The following is a 13,711-nucleotide window of genomic DNA, read 5'->3' as shown; positions in this document are numbered from 1 at the left end:
TGGGATATAAGGACTAGATTTTTTTCCTCTTCCCTATTTATTTATTCTATCATTTAAAAGAAAATTGGAACAATTAACTCCTTTGTCCCATGTAATTTTATTTATGATTTCTTGAAATAGATTTGAAAATGATTTCTGAAAAGCCAGGCTTTAGTAAAGCTCATTGGAATTCAAATGGAGCTATTTGACTATACCCAAATCATTCTGGTTCTCACTGGTCATTGTTTGGCTTTTGATGACTTAGAGTAAGTATAAAGAGCAATTGTTTTTGTTTCTGTCCAAAAACCTCAAAGTTTTTTTTTTTCCCTCCCATAATGATTTTTTTTATCTAAGTGGTAGAAAAGTTACTTTAAAAAAGGGGGGGGGAAGTTACTAAGACTCACAGCTTGGGGGACTGCTATGAATTATAATTTAGCTGTTGGTAATCTTCTTAATGTAAGATTTTTATTCAGTGACAAACAAATAGACATGTACTAGACAAATTAAATTATATCAATCTTGATATTTCTCACTATAAATAAAATCAGATTAAATCTGATTAAGGTAGTTACAACTAAATAGAAATATGGCTCACAATTTCTCCTTTGAGAGGCAAAGAATTTACAAAAAGGAATAGATGACATGGGTATAATTGTTTAACCAAAGGCAACCAAAAATACCACTTCCCAGATACTTGGTCATTTCATATTATTGTAGTAGTGGTAGTTGTTCTTATTGTTGTTTAGTAGCAGTAATAGTTGAATAGTAATAGTAGCAGTAGTAATAATAACACTAATTGTAGTAGTAAATAATGGTAATAATAGCATTTATATAACTTTACAAAGTTATATAAAGGTTTACAAAGTGCTTTACAAATATCTCATATGATCTTCATAACAATCTGGTAGATAAATGATATGATTATCCCATTTCACAAATGAACAAAATAAGTAAGGGACTAAGTTACTTTTCCAACATTACACTGTTAGTTGGTGTCCCAGACCAGTTAGTGTCTAAGGTTTTGCTGACACCATGATAAGCATGAAGAAAGATCACCATGAAGACAATTACAGCTTGTGGAAATATCTGATGCATAAAATGAGATGGTAAAAGAAATTCTATGAAGAATTCAACAAGAATCTTCCCAAGTATATTAGCAATACTTTAGTACTCAATGAGTTTAATTCAAAAGTGGTTATATAGGACGAGTCTAAATATATTCAAAGATACATACATACATATATATATATATATGAAACTGTGTGTGTGTGTGTGTGTGTGTGTGTGTGTGTACAGAGGGACGAAGACAAAGAGACAAGGAGAATTCAATAGTAAGAAGTGAGAGAGGAGAGACCAAAACATATAGGCAATACATAAGTTTCACTTTATATCTATAAATGTCGAATGCTTTCTTCAAGAAGACAGTCATAGTAATATCACCAAAACAATTCTCAATTTCTAAGATAAGAAACAACTAGTTACTAATGTGGGATTTATTTCAAAGTCAGATATTTAAGTTCAGTAAGACTATCAACTTGTTAGAGTAATGATCAAAATCAATACCAAATGAAAAGAAAAAAGAAAAATGAGAATCAGATATGACTTGCACCAGAGACAGCTCTAACCTGAACTATATAATAAGATATAAATGCTGAAAATTGGAAAATGACTAAAAAGATGAAAAGCCATTACTATCTCCTTCAAAGCTTTAATTACTATAAATAAATTGCCACAAGGAAACCAAAAAAAGACTAACTGCTTCAGCCAGAAAATGCTTAATTTCCTAGCAAAAAAGAAATATAGTAGTCAGGATCAACAGTAGATTAGAATATAAACATGTTTACGAATTTTTAAACTGATGATGATAGAAATTATGAGCAAAATAACTTTATGAAGAAATGAGAATCTGTAAAAGAAAAAACAAATTTACCCAAAAAAATCCTTGTTGAGAGACCCAATTAAGAAGATCAGTTGAGGGCATTTCCAGAGAAAACTAGGTAGAGAAGAAACAAAGGGAAATTGGGGAGAGGGTGGAATCTGGCAACAGTTTTATAACAGTCTTTTCTCCAACAATTACATGGAGTCACTACATTTGAACCCAACATCATAATCTCCAGTGTTTTGCATAAGCAAGTAAAAATTACACAAAAGAAACAAATATGAGAAAAGTGGCTAGACCAGGCCTATTATATAAAGAGGCAGTCAGTGTTGGTCATTTAATGGCAATGAGGAATATAAAAGCCTGAAATGAGGAAAGACAGCAAATGCTTGGAAAAATCATGGAACTTATAATTACCATGCAGTGAATGCTATGAAATGCAGTGAAAAAGTATCAGTCAATATAGAACCACATGCTTATTTTGCTGTCACTACAAAATCTTCAGGAAAATTATGTTTAAAAGGATCAAAGGCATTCTTGATGAAAGGAACTGGCAGAGTGATATGATGATAGTTTACATCAAAGAATGTCTTTACAGTCACTGAAGGGTATAGAAAATATAAGTTCCCACTGTGCTTGTTTGCTTACTTTTTAAAGAAAGACGTTATTATTTATTAAAATCTCTCCTTCAACAATTCCCATGCACACATCATTAAAAATCATATAATTCATATTGAGATATGACAACAAAGATAACTTTGTCTAATTCAAGCATGATATAAAACAGGGAAATATGCTTTGCCACTGTTGTGGAGAGTGACAAAAATGGATTTTTTATTAATCAACCAGAGCTATATGAATGAATAATAATATATATTGTATATCTTTTGATAATGAAGAATAATAATGGACAATATATATTTTCCACTGGTATCCACTCAAAGTCAAAATCACTAGACTGAAAGTCCCAGAATGCCAGGTGGAACTCAAGGAGGATTTATGATCATAGATAGATAAGAATTGCATATAAATGTTGAGATATTAGAATCTGTTTGATTGGAGGATTATACCAAAGAAAAATCCACCAAAATAACAAAGTGATAAATTATCATAACCTATTCTTTCTATTTTTAAAATTACAAACATGATACATTAATTAAGAAAAGTCTTAAAGTATTATAATCACTAAATACCTCTTCCTGTAGCTGTCTCTTTCTGTGTCTCTGTCTCTCTCTCTGCCTGTCTGTCTTTCTGTCTCTATGTGTGTATCTCTGTTTCTGTCCATGTGCATGTATGTGTGCATTTGTCTATATCTATCTCTGTCTCTCTCTGTGCCTCTCTCAAAAAAAAAAAAAAAAGAAAGAAAGAAAGAAAAAGAGACATATCTCCTCATATTCTCTAGGGCCAATATTGGTCAGTTTGTGAGACACTTCTTTTTGTCTTTGATCTCCTTAGAGGTATGTGCCCAGCAGTATGGTCTCTGGGTCAAAGACTATGAATAGTTTAATTACTTTCAAGGTATAATTCCAAATTGCTTTCCAAAATAATCAAACCAATTCACTGCTCACTAGTATATTAATGTTTCTTTCTTCTTATAGCCTAATACTGATTACTTCCATTTTTTCTTATCTTTGTCAATTTCATAAGCATATATATAATGATAAGAGTTCTGGAGTTGAAAGGGACTTTAGAAGCCATATAGGTCCTATTTTATAGGCAATAAAACCTGAGGCCAAAAGATATTGAGCAATCTGCCTAACATCTCAATAGTGATAATTATTAGAGGCAAGATTTGAACATGGGTCCTCTAACTCTAGAATGAATGATCTCCACTGACTTTGATTAAATAGGAAGGGAATCTCAGAGTTCTTTTAGTTTTCTTGTTTAATGATTTGGAGTATGTTTTCATATGATCATTGATTGCATTTCCTCCTCTGAAAATTTCTTATTCACAGAATTAAACTTCAAATTACAAAGTTGCAATTATCAAAAAATAAAAATAAAAACAAAAAGCATGCTACATGTTTAACCCATTTTAGAATGCTTGTTGTTTGGGGGAGGAGAGGAGAAAGAGAGAAAAATTTGGAACACAAGGTTTTGCAAAGGTGAATGCTGAAAACTATCTGCATATATTTGGAAAAATAAAATACTATAATTTGTCTTTAAACTTTACTTGCACGCATCCATGCTTTCTCAGATTCTAGAATGTCAATTCCTTCAGTGCAGGGGTTGTTTTCTTTTTGTCTTTATTTCCTTAGTGATTAACATATTGCCTTGAACATAAATACATGCTTCTTGATTGATTGACTTGAATGTCAATCCATAATCTCTTGTTTTTGACAGATAACTTATCTACCTTCTTTTTTGATCATAACTGATGGAGTAAATTTTGTGAATTCTAGTGCGAAAAATGTAATATTAGATAAGAAATACATAGGTTGATCAATAGAGCAGATTATATATATAATATACAGAAGAAAATGAGCACAGTAACCTAGTATTTGATAAACCCCAAGATCCCAAATATTGAAGCAAAAATTCACTATGACAAAAACTGTCAGGAACACTGAAAAGTAATCTGTAGAAACTAACATAGACTAAAATCTCACACCATATGCCAAAATAAATTCAAAATGGGACATAATTTAGACATAAGAGTGATTTCATAAGCAGATAGGTGGAGCATGGAAAAAAATTACCTGTCAGATCTGTTGATAAGAGAAGAGTTCATGACCAAAAAGATAGAGAAGTTCATAAGAATTAAAACGAATAATTTTGATTACATAAAATTATAAAGTTTTTGAACACTTTTCTACTAATGATCTTTCTGATACATCACAGTTCACTACCAAGAGTTTCTTTCTTAAAGACAAATTTGATAAAAGAGAAGAAAGAAAAGTTTTTAAGTAAGAAGTTGAAGTTATATTTTTAGTTTGAGTTTTTTATGATTTAAAGTTTTTAATTTAAAGATAGTGTCTTAGGTTAGTATTTCAAAGAGGTATAATATTCTCCATTTCTGCCTTTAAATTTACAGTATTGAAGCAATGATGACATAGAGCATGTCCTTTTGTCCCAATAATATATATATATACATATATATACATATATATACACATATATATATGTGTATATATATATATACACACATGTGTATGCATATATATATATATATAATTTGTAGTTAAATTCAGGAAAACATTATATACCATTGGACTCAAACATCTGCATTATTTCTTTAATTATTCAGTTAACTTAAATCTATCCTCAAAATGTAAAACATTCTAAGACAGTTTTGAGTTTGGGGGTAGGAGAGTTTGTATTTAACAGAATTTTATTCAGTATTCATGATTATTGTCTAGGGAAGATTAATAATGATATTCTATATTATCTTACACCATGTGAATTATACTAAAGATGTTTTTTGGTTCTACATCATAATGACTTGCCCCCAATTTCTACCCTCCATCCCTCTGAGGCATATTTTTCTGTAGCAGCTGCCTTTTGTATTGTATTGTTCTGACAGTTGTAATTTGAATCAAGTCTGAAAGAGGTCCAGAATAAAATATATTCTGATATTGAAAAATACCTTTTTGTACAAGCAAAAGCAACACAACTAAAATTAGAAAAAAAAAAATCAGGAAACTGGATAAAAAAATCTTTGCAACAAATTTCTCTGACAAATGTTTCATTTCTTAACTATCCAGGGAACTAAGCCAAATTTATAATTAGTCCCAACTGGTCAATAGCCAAAGGACATGTACATTTTTCAGTGAAAACAATCAAAGCTATCAATAGTCATGTGAAAATTTTCTGTAAATAACTAATAATTAAATAAATGAAATTAAAATAATTCTGAGGTACCACCTGACAGATTGACTAAGATGATATTTTTTTTAATTACATGCTGAAAGGGAAGTGGAAAATTGGTAAACTAATATACTGTAAGTAGACTTATGAACTAATCTAACCATCCTGGAAAACAATTTGAAGCCATAGCTCCAAAGCTATTAAGCTGTACATATCATTTGACCCAGCGATTCTACTACTAAATCTATATCCCCAAGGAGATTAAGAAAAGAGAAAAACTACCTATATGTACAAAAACATTTATAGTAGCTTGTTTTGTGTTAACAAAGAATTGGAAACTGAAGGGATGCCCCTCAGTTAAAATGGTTAGCAAGTCATGATATATGGAATACTATTTTACTATAAGAAATGATAAAAAGAATAGTTTTAGAAAAAAATCTGGGAAAATTTATATGAACTAATGCAAAGTGAAATAAGCAGAACCAGAAAAACAATCTATACAGTAACAACAGTGTCATAAAGACAAGAGACAATGACCCATGACAATTACAAAGGACTGTAATGAAAAATGCTATCCATCTCTGTGTAGAAAACTGATAGTCTCAAAGCACAGAGGGAAGCTTTTTTTCACTTTAATTTTCTTATTTCTTTTTTTTCAGAACATTGTTAATGAAGAAATTTGTTTTGCATAACTTCATATTTGTAGTAGGTTTTTGTATTTCTTGCCTTCTTAATGGATAGATGAAGGGAGAGAATTTGTAATAACATAAAACTGAATTTTAATTTTAATAAACAATAAAAAATTGATTGGAATTTTTTTTTTGCTGAGGCAATTGGGGTTAAGTGATTTGGCCAGGGTCACACAACTAGAAAGCGTTAAGTATGATTGGAAATTTTAACAGCAGCACCAAGAACAGATACTTGATTTTCTATCCTGCTGAAGAGAGAAAACTTCAACTATAACTTGTTATGGCAGAAAGAACACTGAACAGAAATTCAGAAGACCTATATCATAGCTTCAGCTCTGCCATTTGTTAACTGTGTCACCTATCACCCCTGAGATCACAAGGTTCCTTGTCTCATCATTTATAAAATAAAGGTGAATAAAATAATTTCAAAAGCCCCTTCAACTTCTAAAAATCAGAAGGTCATAAATTTAAAGTTAAAAGGGAATTTAGAGACTCAGTCCAACCCTCTCACTTTTTTTTTTAAATATCTTTTTATTGATAGAACGCATGCCAGGGTGATTTTTTACAGCATTGTCCCTTGCATTCACTTCTGTTCCGATTTTTCCCCTCCCTCCCTCCACCCCTTCCCCCAGATGGCAAGCAATCCTTTACATGTTGATAGGTTACAGTATATCCTAGATACAATATATGTGTGCAGAACCAAACAGTTTTCTTGTTGCACAAGGAGAATTGAATTCAGAAGGTATAAATAACCCGGGAAGAAAAACAAAAATGCAAGCAGTTTATATTCATTTCCCAGTGTTCTTTCTCTGGGTGTAGCCGCTTCTGTCCATCTTTGATCAATTAAGGCTCTCTTTATCGAAGAGGTCCACTTCCATCAGAATACATCCTCAAACAGTATCGTTGTTGAGGTATATAATGATCTCCTGGTTCTGCTCATCTCACTTAGCATCAGTTCATGTAAGTCTCGCCAGTCCTCTCCGTATTCATCCTGCAGGTCATTCCTTACAGAACAATAATATTCCATAACGTTCATATACCACAATTTACTCAACCATTCTCCAATTGATGGGCATCCATTCATTTTCCAGCTTCTAGCCACTACAAACAGGGCTGCCACAAACATTTTGGCACATACAGGTCCCTTTTCCTTCTTTAGTATCTCTTTGGGGTATGAGCCCAGTAGAAACACTGCTGGATCAAAGGGTATGCACAGTTTGATAACTTTTTGAGCATAGTTCCAAATTGCTCTCCAGAATGGCTGGATGTGTTCACAATTCCACCAACAATGTATCAGTGTCCCTGTTTTCCCACATCCCCTCCAACATTCCGCATTATCTTTCCCTGTCACTCTAGCCAATCTGACAGGTGTGTAGTGGTATCTCAGAGTTGTCTTAATTTGCATTTCTCTGATTAATAATGATTTGGAGCATATTTTCATATGTCTATAAATAGTTTCAATTTCTTCGTCTGAGAATTGTCTGTTCATATCCTTTGACCATTTATCAATTGGAGAATGGTTTGATTTCTTATAGATTAGAGTCAATTCTCTATATATTTTGGAAATGAGGCCTTTATCAGAACCTTTAATTGTAAAAATGTTTTCCCAGTTTATTGTTTCCCTTCTAATCTTGTTTGCATTTGTTTTGTTTGTACAAAAACTTTTCAATTCGATATAATCAAAATTTTCTATGTTGTGGTCAATAGTGATCTCTCGTTCTTCTTTGGTCATAAATTCCTCCCTCTTCCACAGGTCTGCGAGGTAAACTATCCTATGCTCTTCCAATTTATTTATAATCTCATTCTTTATGCCTAGGTCATGAACTCATTTTGACCTTATCTTGGTGTACGGTGTTAAGTGTGGGTCAATGCCTAGTTTCTGCCATACTGATTTCCAATTTTCCCAGCAATTTTTGTCAAATAATGCATTCTTATCCCAGAAACTGGTGTCTTTGCAACCCTCTCACTTTTTCATTTATTTATAACTTATTTTTATGAGTATTATCTCCTCTCACTGTCCTCTCTATGGAACAAAAATAAAATGGGGGATATCTTCATCACAAATATGTACAATGCAGTAAAACCAATTCCAACACTGGCCATGACAAAAAAAAAAAGATACATCTCATTTGTTTTTTTAAGTCTCCTACCTCTTTATCAGTGTGTTTCATCTTCTGTTCTCTCTAGATTTGTGCCAATCCCCTCATTTTATAGATAAAGAAACTGAGATTGGGGGAGATTAAATGACCTGCCCTGGGTCCCACAGCAAATAGACACCTGAGGCAGGATTTGAGCTCATTTCTATATTGACACCAAGCCTAATGTTTTATCCACTATCAATGAGGTGCAACAAATCATGATGAAGTACAAATCACAAAGCAGGGGAGTTATCCAGAATAAATTTACAAGCTCACATCATCTCCAGATCAAGGAGCCAAGCTTAATTATAACGCCACAAAATGGGCAAAATTCCTAATGAGCTTGCAATTAGCAAGGTGGAAAAGGACCCAAAACAAGATATGATAACTATGCTAATTGTGTACATCGGTAAATCAATTGATGGCTGTGGTTGTCCTGCTTATACAAGATAGACTTGTGAGTTGACCTCTTTAGTTTAATCTCCTGATTGTATGTGATAACAAAATAGCTCTATCTGTACATGATAATGTGGATACAAGATAATTCTGCTTTTTTCTCACTAAGATTCACTCCGACTAAGAACAGATTTTCCAGATTCATGTGTGATAAATGAATAGAAAACTGATATCTATAAAAGATAAATGAAATCAGGTTAGTGATTTCTCAAGCCTTCATTTAAGGCATTATTTTCATCTTCTAAGAATCTCAAGAGAACTTGAAGTCCCTGAGTAATTGAGAACTGTTCAAAATGAACTTTTTCTTGGAACTTTCACTGGACAGACTACTCTAGATATAAAATCCTGTCTGCATTCCAGGCATTACCCACCCAAAAAAAACTATCTCTGCAAATCTCTTCTTCCTCTGTCCAAACACCATTTTTACTCCCTCTCCTATATTTCTGTTCTTTCCTGTCTGCATAACACGCTTGCCTCTTTTCCTATCCCTAATTTCCTTCTCTTCCAGCTTCACTTTAGGCAATTATATGACCCAGTGGATAGAGTTCTTGACCAGAGTTCAAATTTAATTTCAGATACCTACCACAAGCTATATGATTCTGTGTCACTCATTTAATTGCTGCTTGTCTCAGTTTCCTCAACTGTAAAATGGTGATGATAATAGCATTATCTTCTATAGCACTACTAAGTGCTGTAGCCCATATCATTCATCCCACCTGTAATATATATGTAATTTATGGGAAATCATCAGGTTAGTGTGAGGATCAATTGAGGTAATGTTTGTTAAGTTTGTGACACTATACCTGACTTATAGTAAACACTTGATAAGTGATTCTTTCCTTCTCTCTGTGCTATGGCATCAGACTATCCAGGGCCAAGCATGAATCACACTGTCACTCTCTTTCCTTATGATTTCTGGCAGGATCCTACAGATATAGGACAAGATCTCTGCCATTTTGCTAGTAACAGCTTCTCCTGGGAAAATCTCTCTCTCCATTTACCACTTCATACTTCTCGCTAACTCTTCATGTCTTTTTATCTATCTATTTCCTAGCCTCTTTCAGTCCTTGTTTATGCCTTTGTATTAAGTTAGACTAGGCTACCACTCAGTAAGTCTGGTTAACAATTAACTTATTTAGTCAATATGTTCATTAATTTAGCTTATTTAGTAACATCAATTTGCCTTGGTTAACTTATTGATTTAGTTTCTTTAGTTGACTTATTAATTTCGCTTATTTGGTTAACTTACTGATTTAGCCTATTTAGTTGATTTCAGTGGTTCTCAAAGTGTAGTCCAAAGAATTGTTGGGGTCTCTGAAACCCTTTCAGAGGGTCTACAAATTCAAAGTCATTCTTTTATTTCTAATATAGCTATAAATATAACCCATGTGAACAAAAACTCTTTGAACAGATCCTCAATAGTTTTTTAAAAACATGAAGATACTGAGAACAAAAGTTTGAGAACCACTGATTAGTTAATGCCTAAAGTTGCCCTAATTTTTTTCCTTGAAGATCTTTAGGTGCTCCCACAAGTTATGTATGTGGTGTGAGAGAATGATACCTATTAGATTGTGCTTTGTAGGACACCTACACCACCCTGCTCATTTCCTCTGTCTGCAATTTCATAGAGAAGAGAACAGGCTCATTCATGACTAATTGATGTGCTAAATAAGTAATTAATGAACTGAGATTATCTATTATTTGGCCACCAGATGGCACTCTGAATACTTACAAGTAAACTATTCTTCCTTTCTTGAGAGTTTTCAACTGAGCAACTTCTCAGGTTAATAGGATCATAGGTGGAAAGCTGGAAAGTTCATCTAGTCCAACCTTCTTGATTTATAGATGTAAAACTGAGGCTAAAAGAGAGCAAGTGACTTGCCTAAGATCACACAGCTATTAAGTGTCCAAGCAGGGATTTGAACCCAGCTTCTTTTGCCCCAAATCCAGATTTATTTCTGTTTTAGTAAAGATCTAGAGAGATATGATCTGGAATATATTCCCAAATATCATTTGTGTTCTTTAAGCCATCATGCTATTTGGATTCTTCCTTCTTCAATCACAGCCCACCTGAAGGGAAAAACTCCTGAGCATTAAGTTGGAATAAAACATACTGTTGAGGTTCAAAAGAGACCTCAAAAGGTTGGGGTTGCAGACCATTATAATGCGAGGTGTCTCAAAAGAATTTGCAGGCTTTAACCCATCTCCAAGTCAAGGGGCAAGATTTATTATAATTATGACACCAATTGAATTGAGCCAAGTTCCAAAAGGATTTTAGTAAAGAACCAGGAGCAAGAAGATAAATTTACAGAAAAAAATAGAGAGATTTGGTTCTTCATATCACTGATTGCTAATTTTATGGCCCAGAGGTAGAAGTGAGGAGTAGTCCAATAGGCATCTCAACATTATCACTGATCAACATGTTTTCTGGCAGTCAGTAATGTTTCTAGGACTCTAGTACAGGGTTCCTAAAGCCAGAAGACTTTAGGATCATTGACAAACAGATTGTTAGAACAATAAAACTGCTAAGGTCTGGGGTCTTCAGGATTACTGGTATATTTCTCCTAGAAGCTGCATCCTATCAATATCTTCATGCCTCTTGTTATAGGATTGACCCAAGTGCTTCATTTCTATCTTCACCATCCTCATCTATGATATAGTGTCCATATATAACAGTTTCAGAGGTCTCATTGCTTTGGTTTTAATTCTATTTGTACTAATAGAAACAATCAAATCCTCCCATGTGGGTCCTGGTTTTCTATCTCTAGTATTTTCCTCAGAACATTTTCTAAACTAGTGATGCCGAGCTCAAATCCAAATGGAGACCACGGGACCATACACTCATAGACCATAGGTAAGAATTTCTGCAGGCTGCATATTAACTTTAAAAACAACATATTAACATATCTTTGTTTTATTATGTGGGAAGTATAGTGGATAAAATGCTGGGCTGGAGTCAGGAAGACTCATCATCTTGAGTCCAAATTAGGTCTCAGACATTTATTGGCTATGTGATCCTGGACAAGTAATCTAATCCTGTTTGCTTTGGTTTCCTCATCTATAAAGTGAACTGGAGATGGAAATGGCAAACTACTCCAGTATTTCTGCCAAAAAAAAAAAAAAAAACAAATGGAGTCACAAAGAGTCAGACATGACTGAAAAATGACTAAACAATTTGGAAGTTTTACAAAGAAATATTTACTTCTGAGTGAAATGATCATTAATTACTAATGATTTGAGGAGATCTGGAATTCCCCATTTTTTAATAGTTCTCATTTCAAAGTTCAGTTTGTTGAAGGGCATTGAATTAACTTTCCTCAATCTCCTCAAGATCCTACCCAGCCTTGCAAGGAATCTCTAATCTAAGGTGAATTCTATTTAATCAAGCTTGGTTGGGGATAGATCCTTGATTGCCCAAGACTGTAACTTAGAAGTAAATGATACAAAGTTCAATAAAATAGGTCCAGTCCCCATTGCAATAATCATTGCTCATTAATTGTTTTAATTAATCAGAGTTGATTAGAAATACCACTCTTCCAATGACATATAAACCTGTGAGGTGAAGCCATGATTGTTTTTGTCACTTGAGAGTCCCCACTGACTTCTTTTCATTAAAATGCTAGTGTTATTTTAAAAATTATTAACTATCCAAAAATTATGTCTCTTTAACTTTGAAACATTACACTTCAAAAGTATAATCACAAATATATAAATTTAGTACTCCCCTCCCAATATGGGGAAGACATAACTCCCTTCCCCCTTTTTGTACCTTAGTCTCTGGGGAAGGGAAGGGGATTAAGTTCATAACTAAGGATCAGTTCCCATAAAGCTCATTTCCAATTCTAAGTCCAAAAACTGCTCTCAGGATTGAATCCAGGCATTCTCATTTCTAAGAGCTTCTGTGACAGCCTGACTCATGAACCACTCTTTCTGTAATTCAGACTCCATGGTCACCAAGGCTAAAACTCTTGGGTCCCATGGAGATCACTTCCAGCAGTTGAAACTGAGGACAAACAACACAAACAGAAACAAATAATGCCAGAGTCATTCCTCTGAGCCAGGGATAAAAAAAGAGGGAAGCAAATCCTTTTTTCATGGTTCAATTCAGGGCATCCATGCTGGGCAAAGCAGATAAGAGTGCAGTCAAAAAAGATGGCAGGAGGGAAAGCAAATGCCTCAGTCTAACCAGTTTTACAGACACAGACAGCCAAAGAAAGAAGGCTTTTCCCCCTTCCCACATGGTGCGAGACTCTGAAAGCATCATGTAGGCAAACTGAGCATGCTTAAAAGGTCCCTTAGAGAAACCTAGCTTACATCTCCTTCTTTCCTTTTTTTTCTGGATTCTTTTTTGAGCCCCTTGGCCAAGGATATGCTACAGCCAGCTTCAGGCTTTGAAAAGTGGTTGTTGAGTTTTCAGTGTAAGTATCTATACTTTGAAAATCAACAAGTGATATAAATTAGGGCTTAATTTATTTTTATGTTATTGTGTAGACTTAAAAAGATGGAGAAAATGTTAATAATAGGCTACTATTTCAATTGTGCCCTGCATGCTTTTTTTTTGTTTTTTGGAGAGACTATTGTTAAACATTTACCAATACACCCCTGCCCCTTGACCTGCTGGAATAGACTAGCATTATAAATAGAAATTGCATGAATCAGTGGCAGTAACTTAAATATAAGACTTTTCTTCCCAGGAGGAAGAATTATATCAGTGCCACACCCCTTTAGGGTTTTAGGATTAAACCTAACACATAGTTTTATTA

The sequence above is a fragment of the Antechinus flavipes genome, chromosome 5, assembly GCF_016432865.1.
Source record: "Antechinus flavipes isolate AdamAnt ecotype Samford, QLD, Australia chromosome 5, AdamAnt_v2, whole genome shotgun sequence".
NCBI classification, from domain to species: domain Eukaryota; kingdom Metazoa; phylum Chordata; class Mammalia; order Dasyuromorphia; family Dasyuridae; genus Antechinus; species Antechinus flavipes.
The sequence above is the reverse complement of the archived record's forward strand: the minus strand, read 5'-3'. Positions refer to the sequence as shown.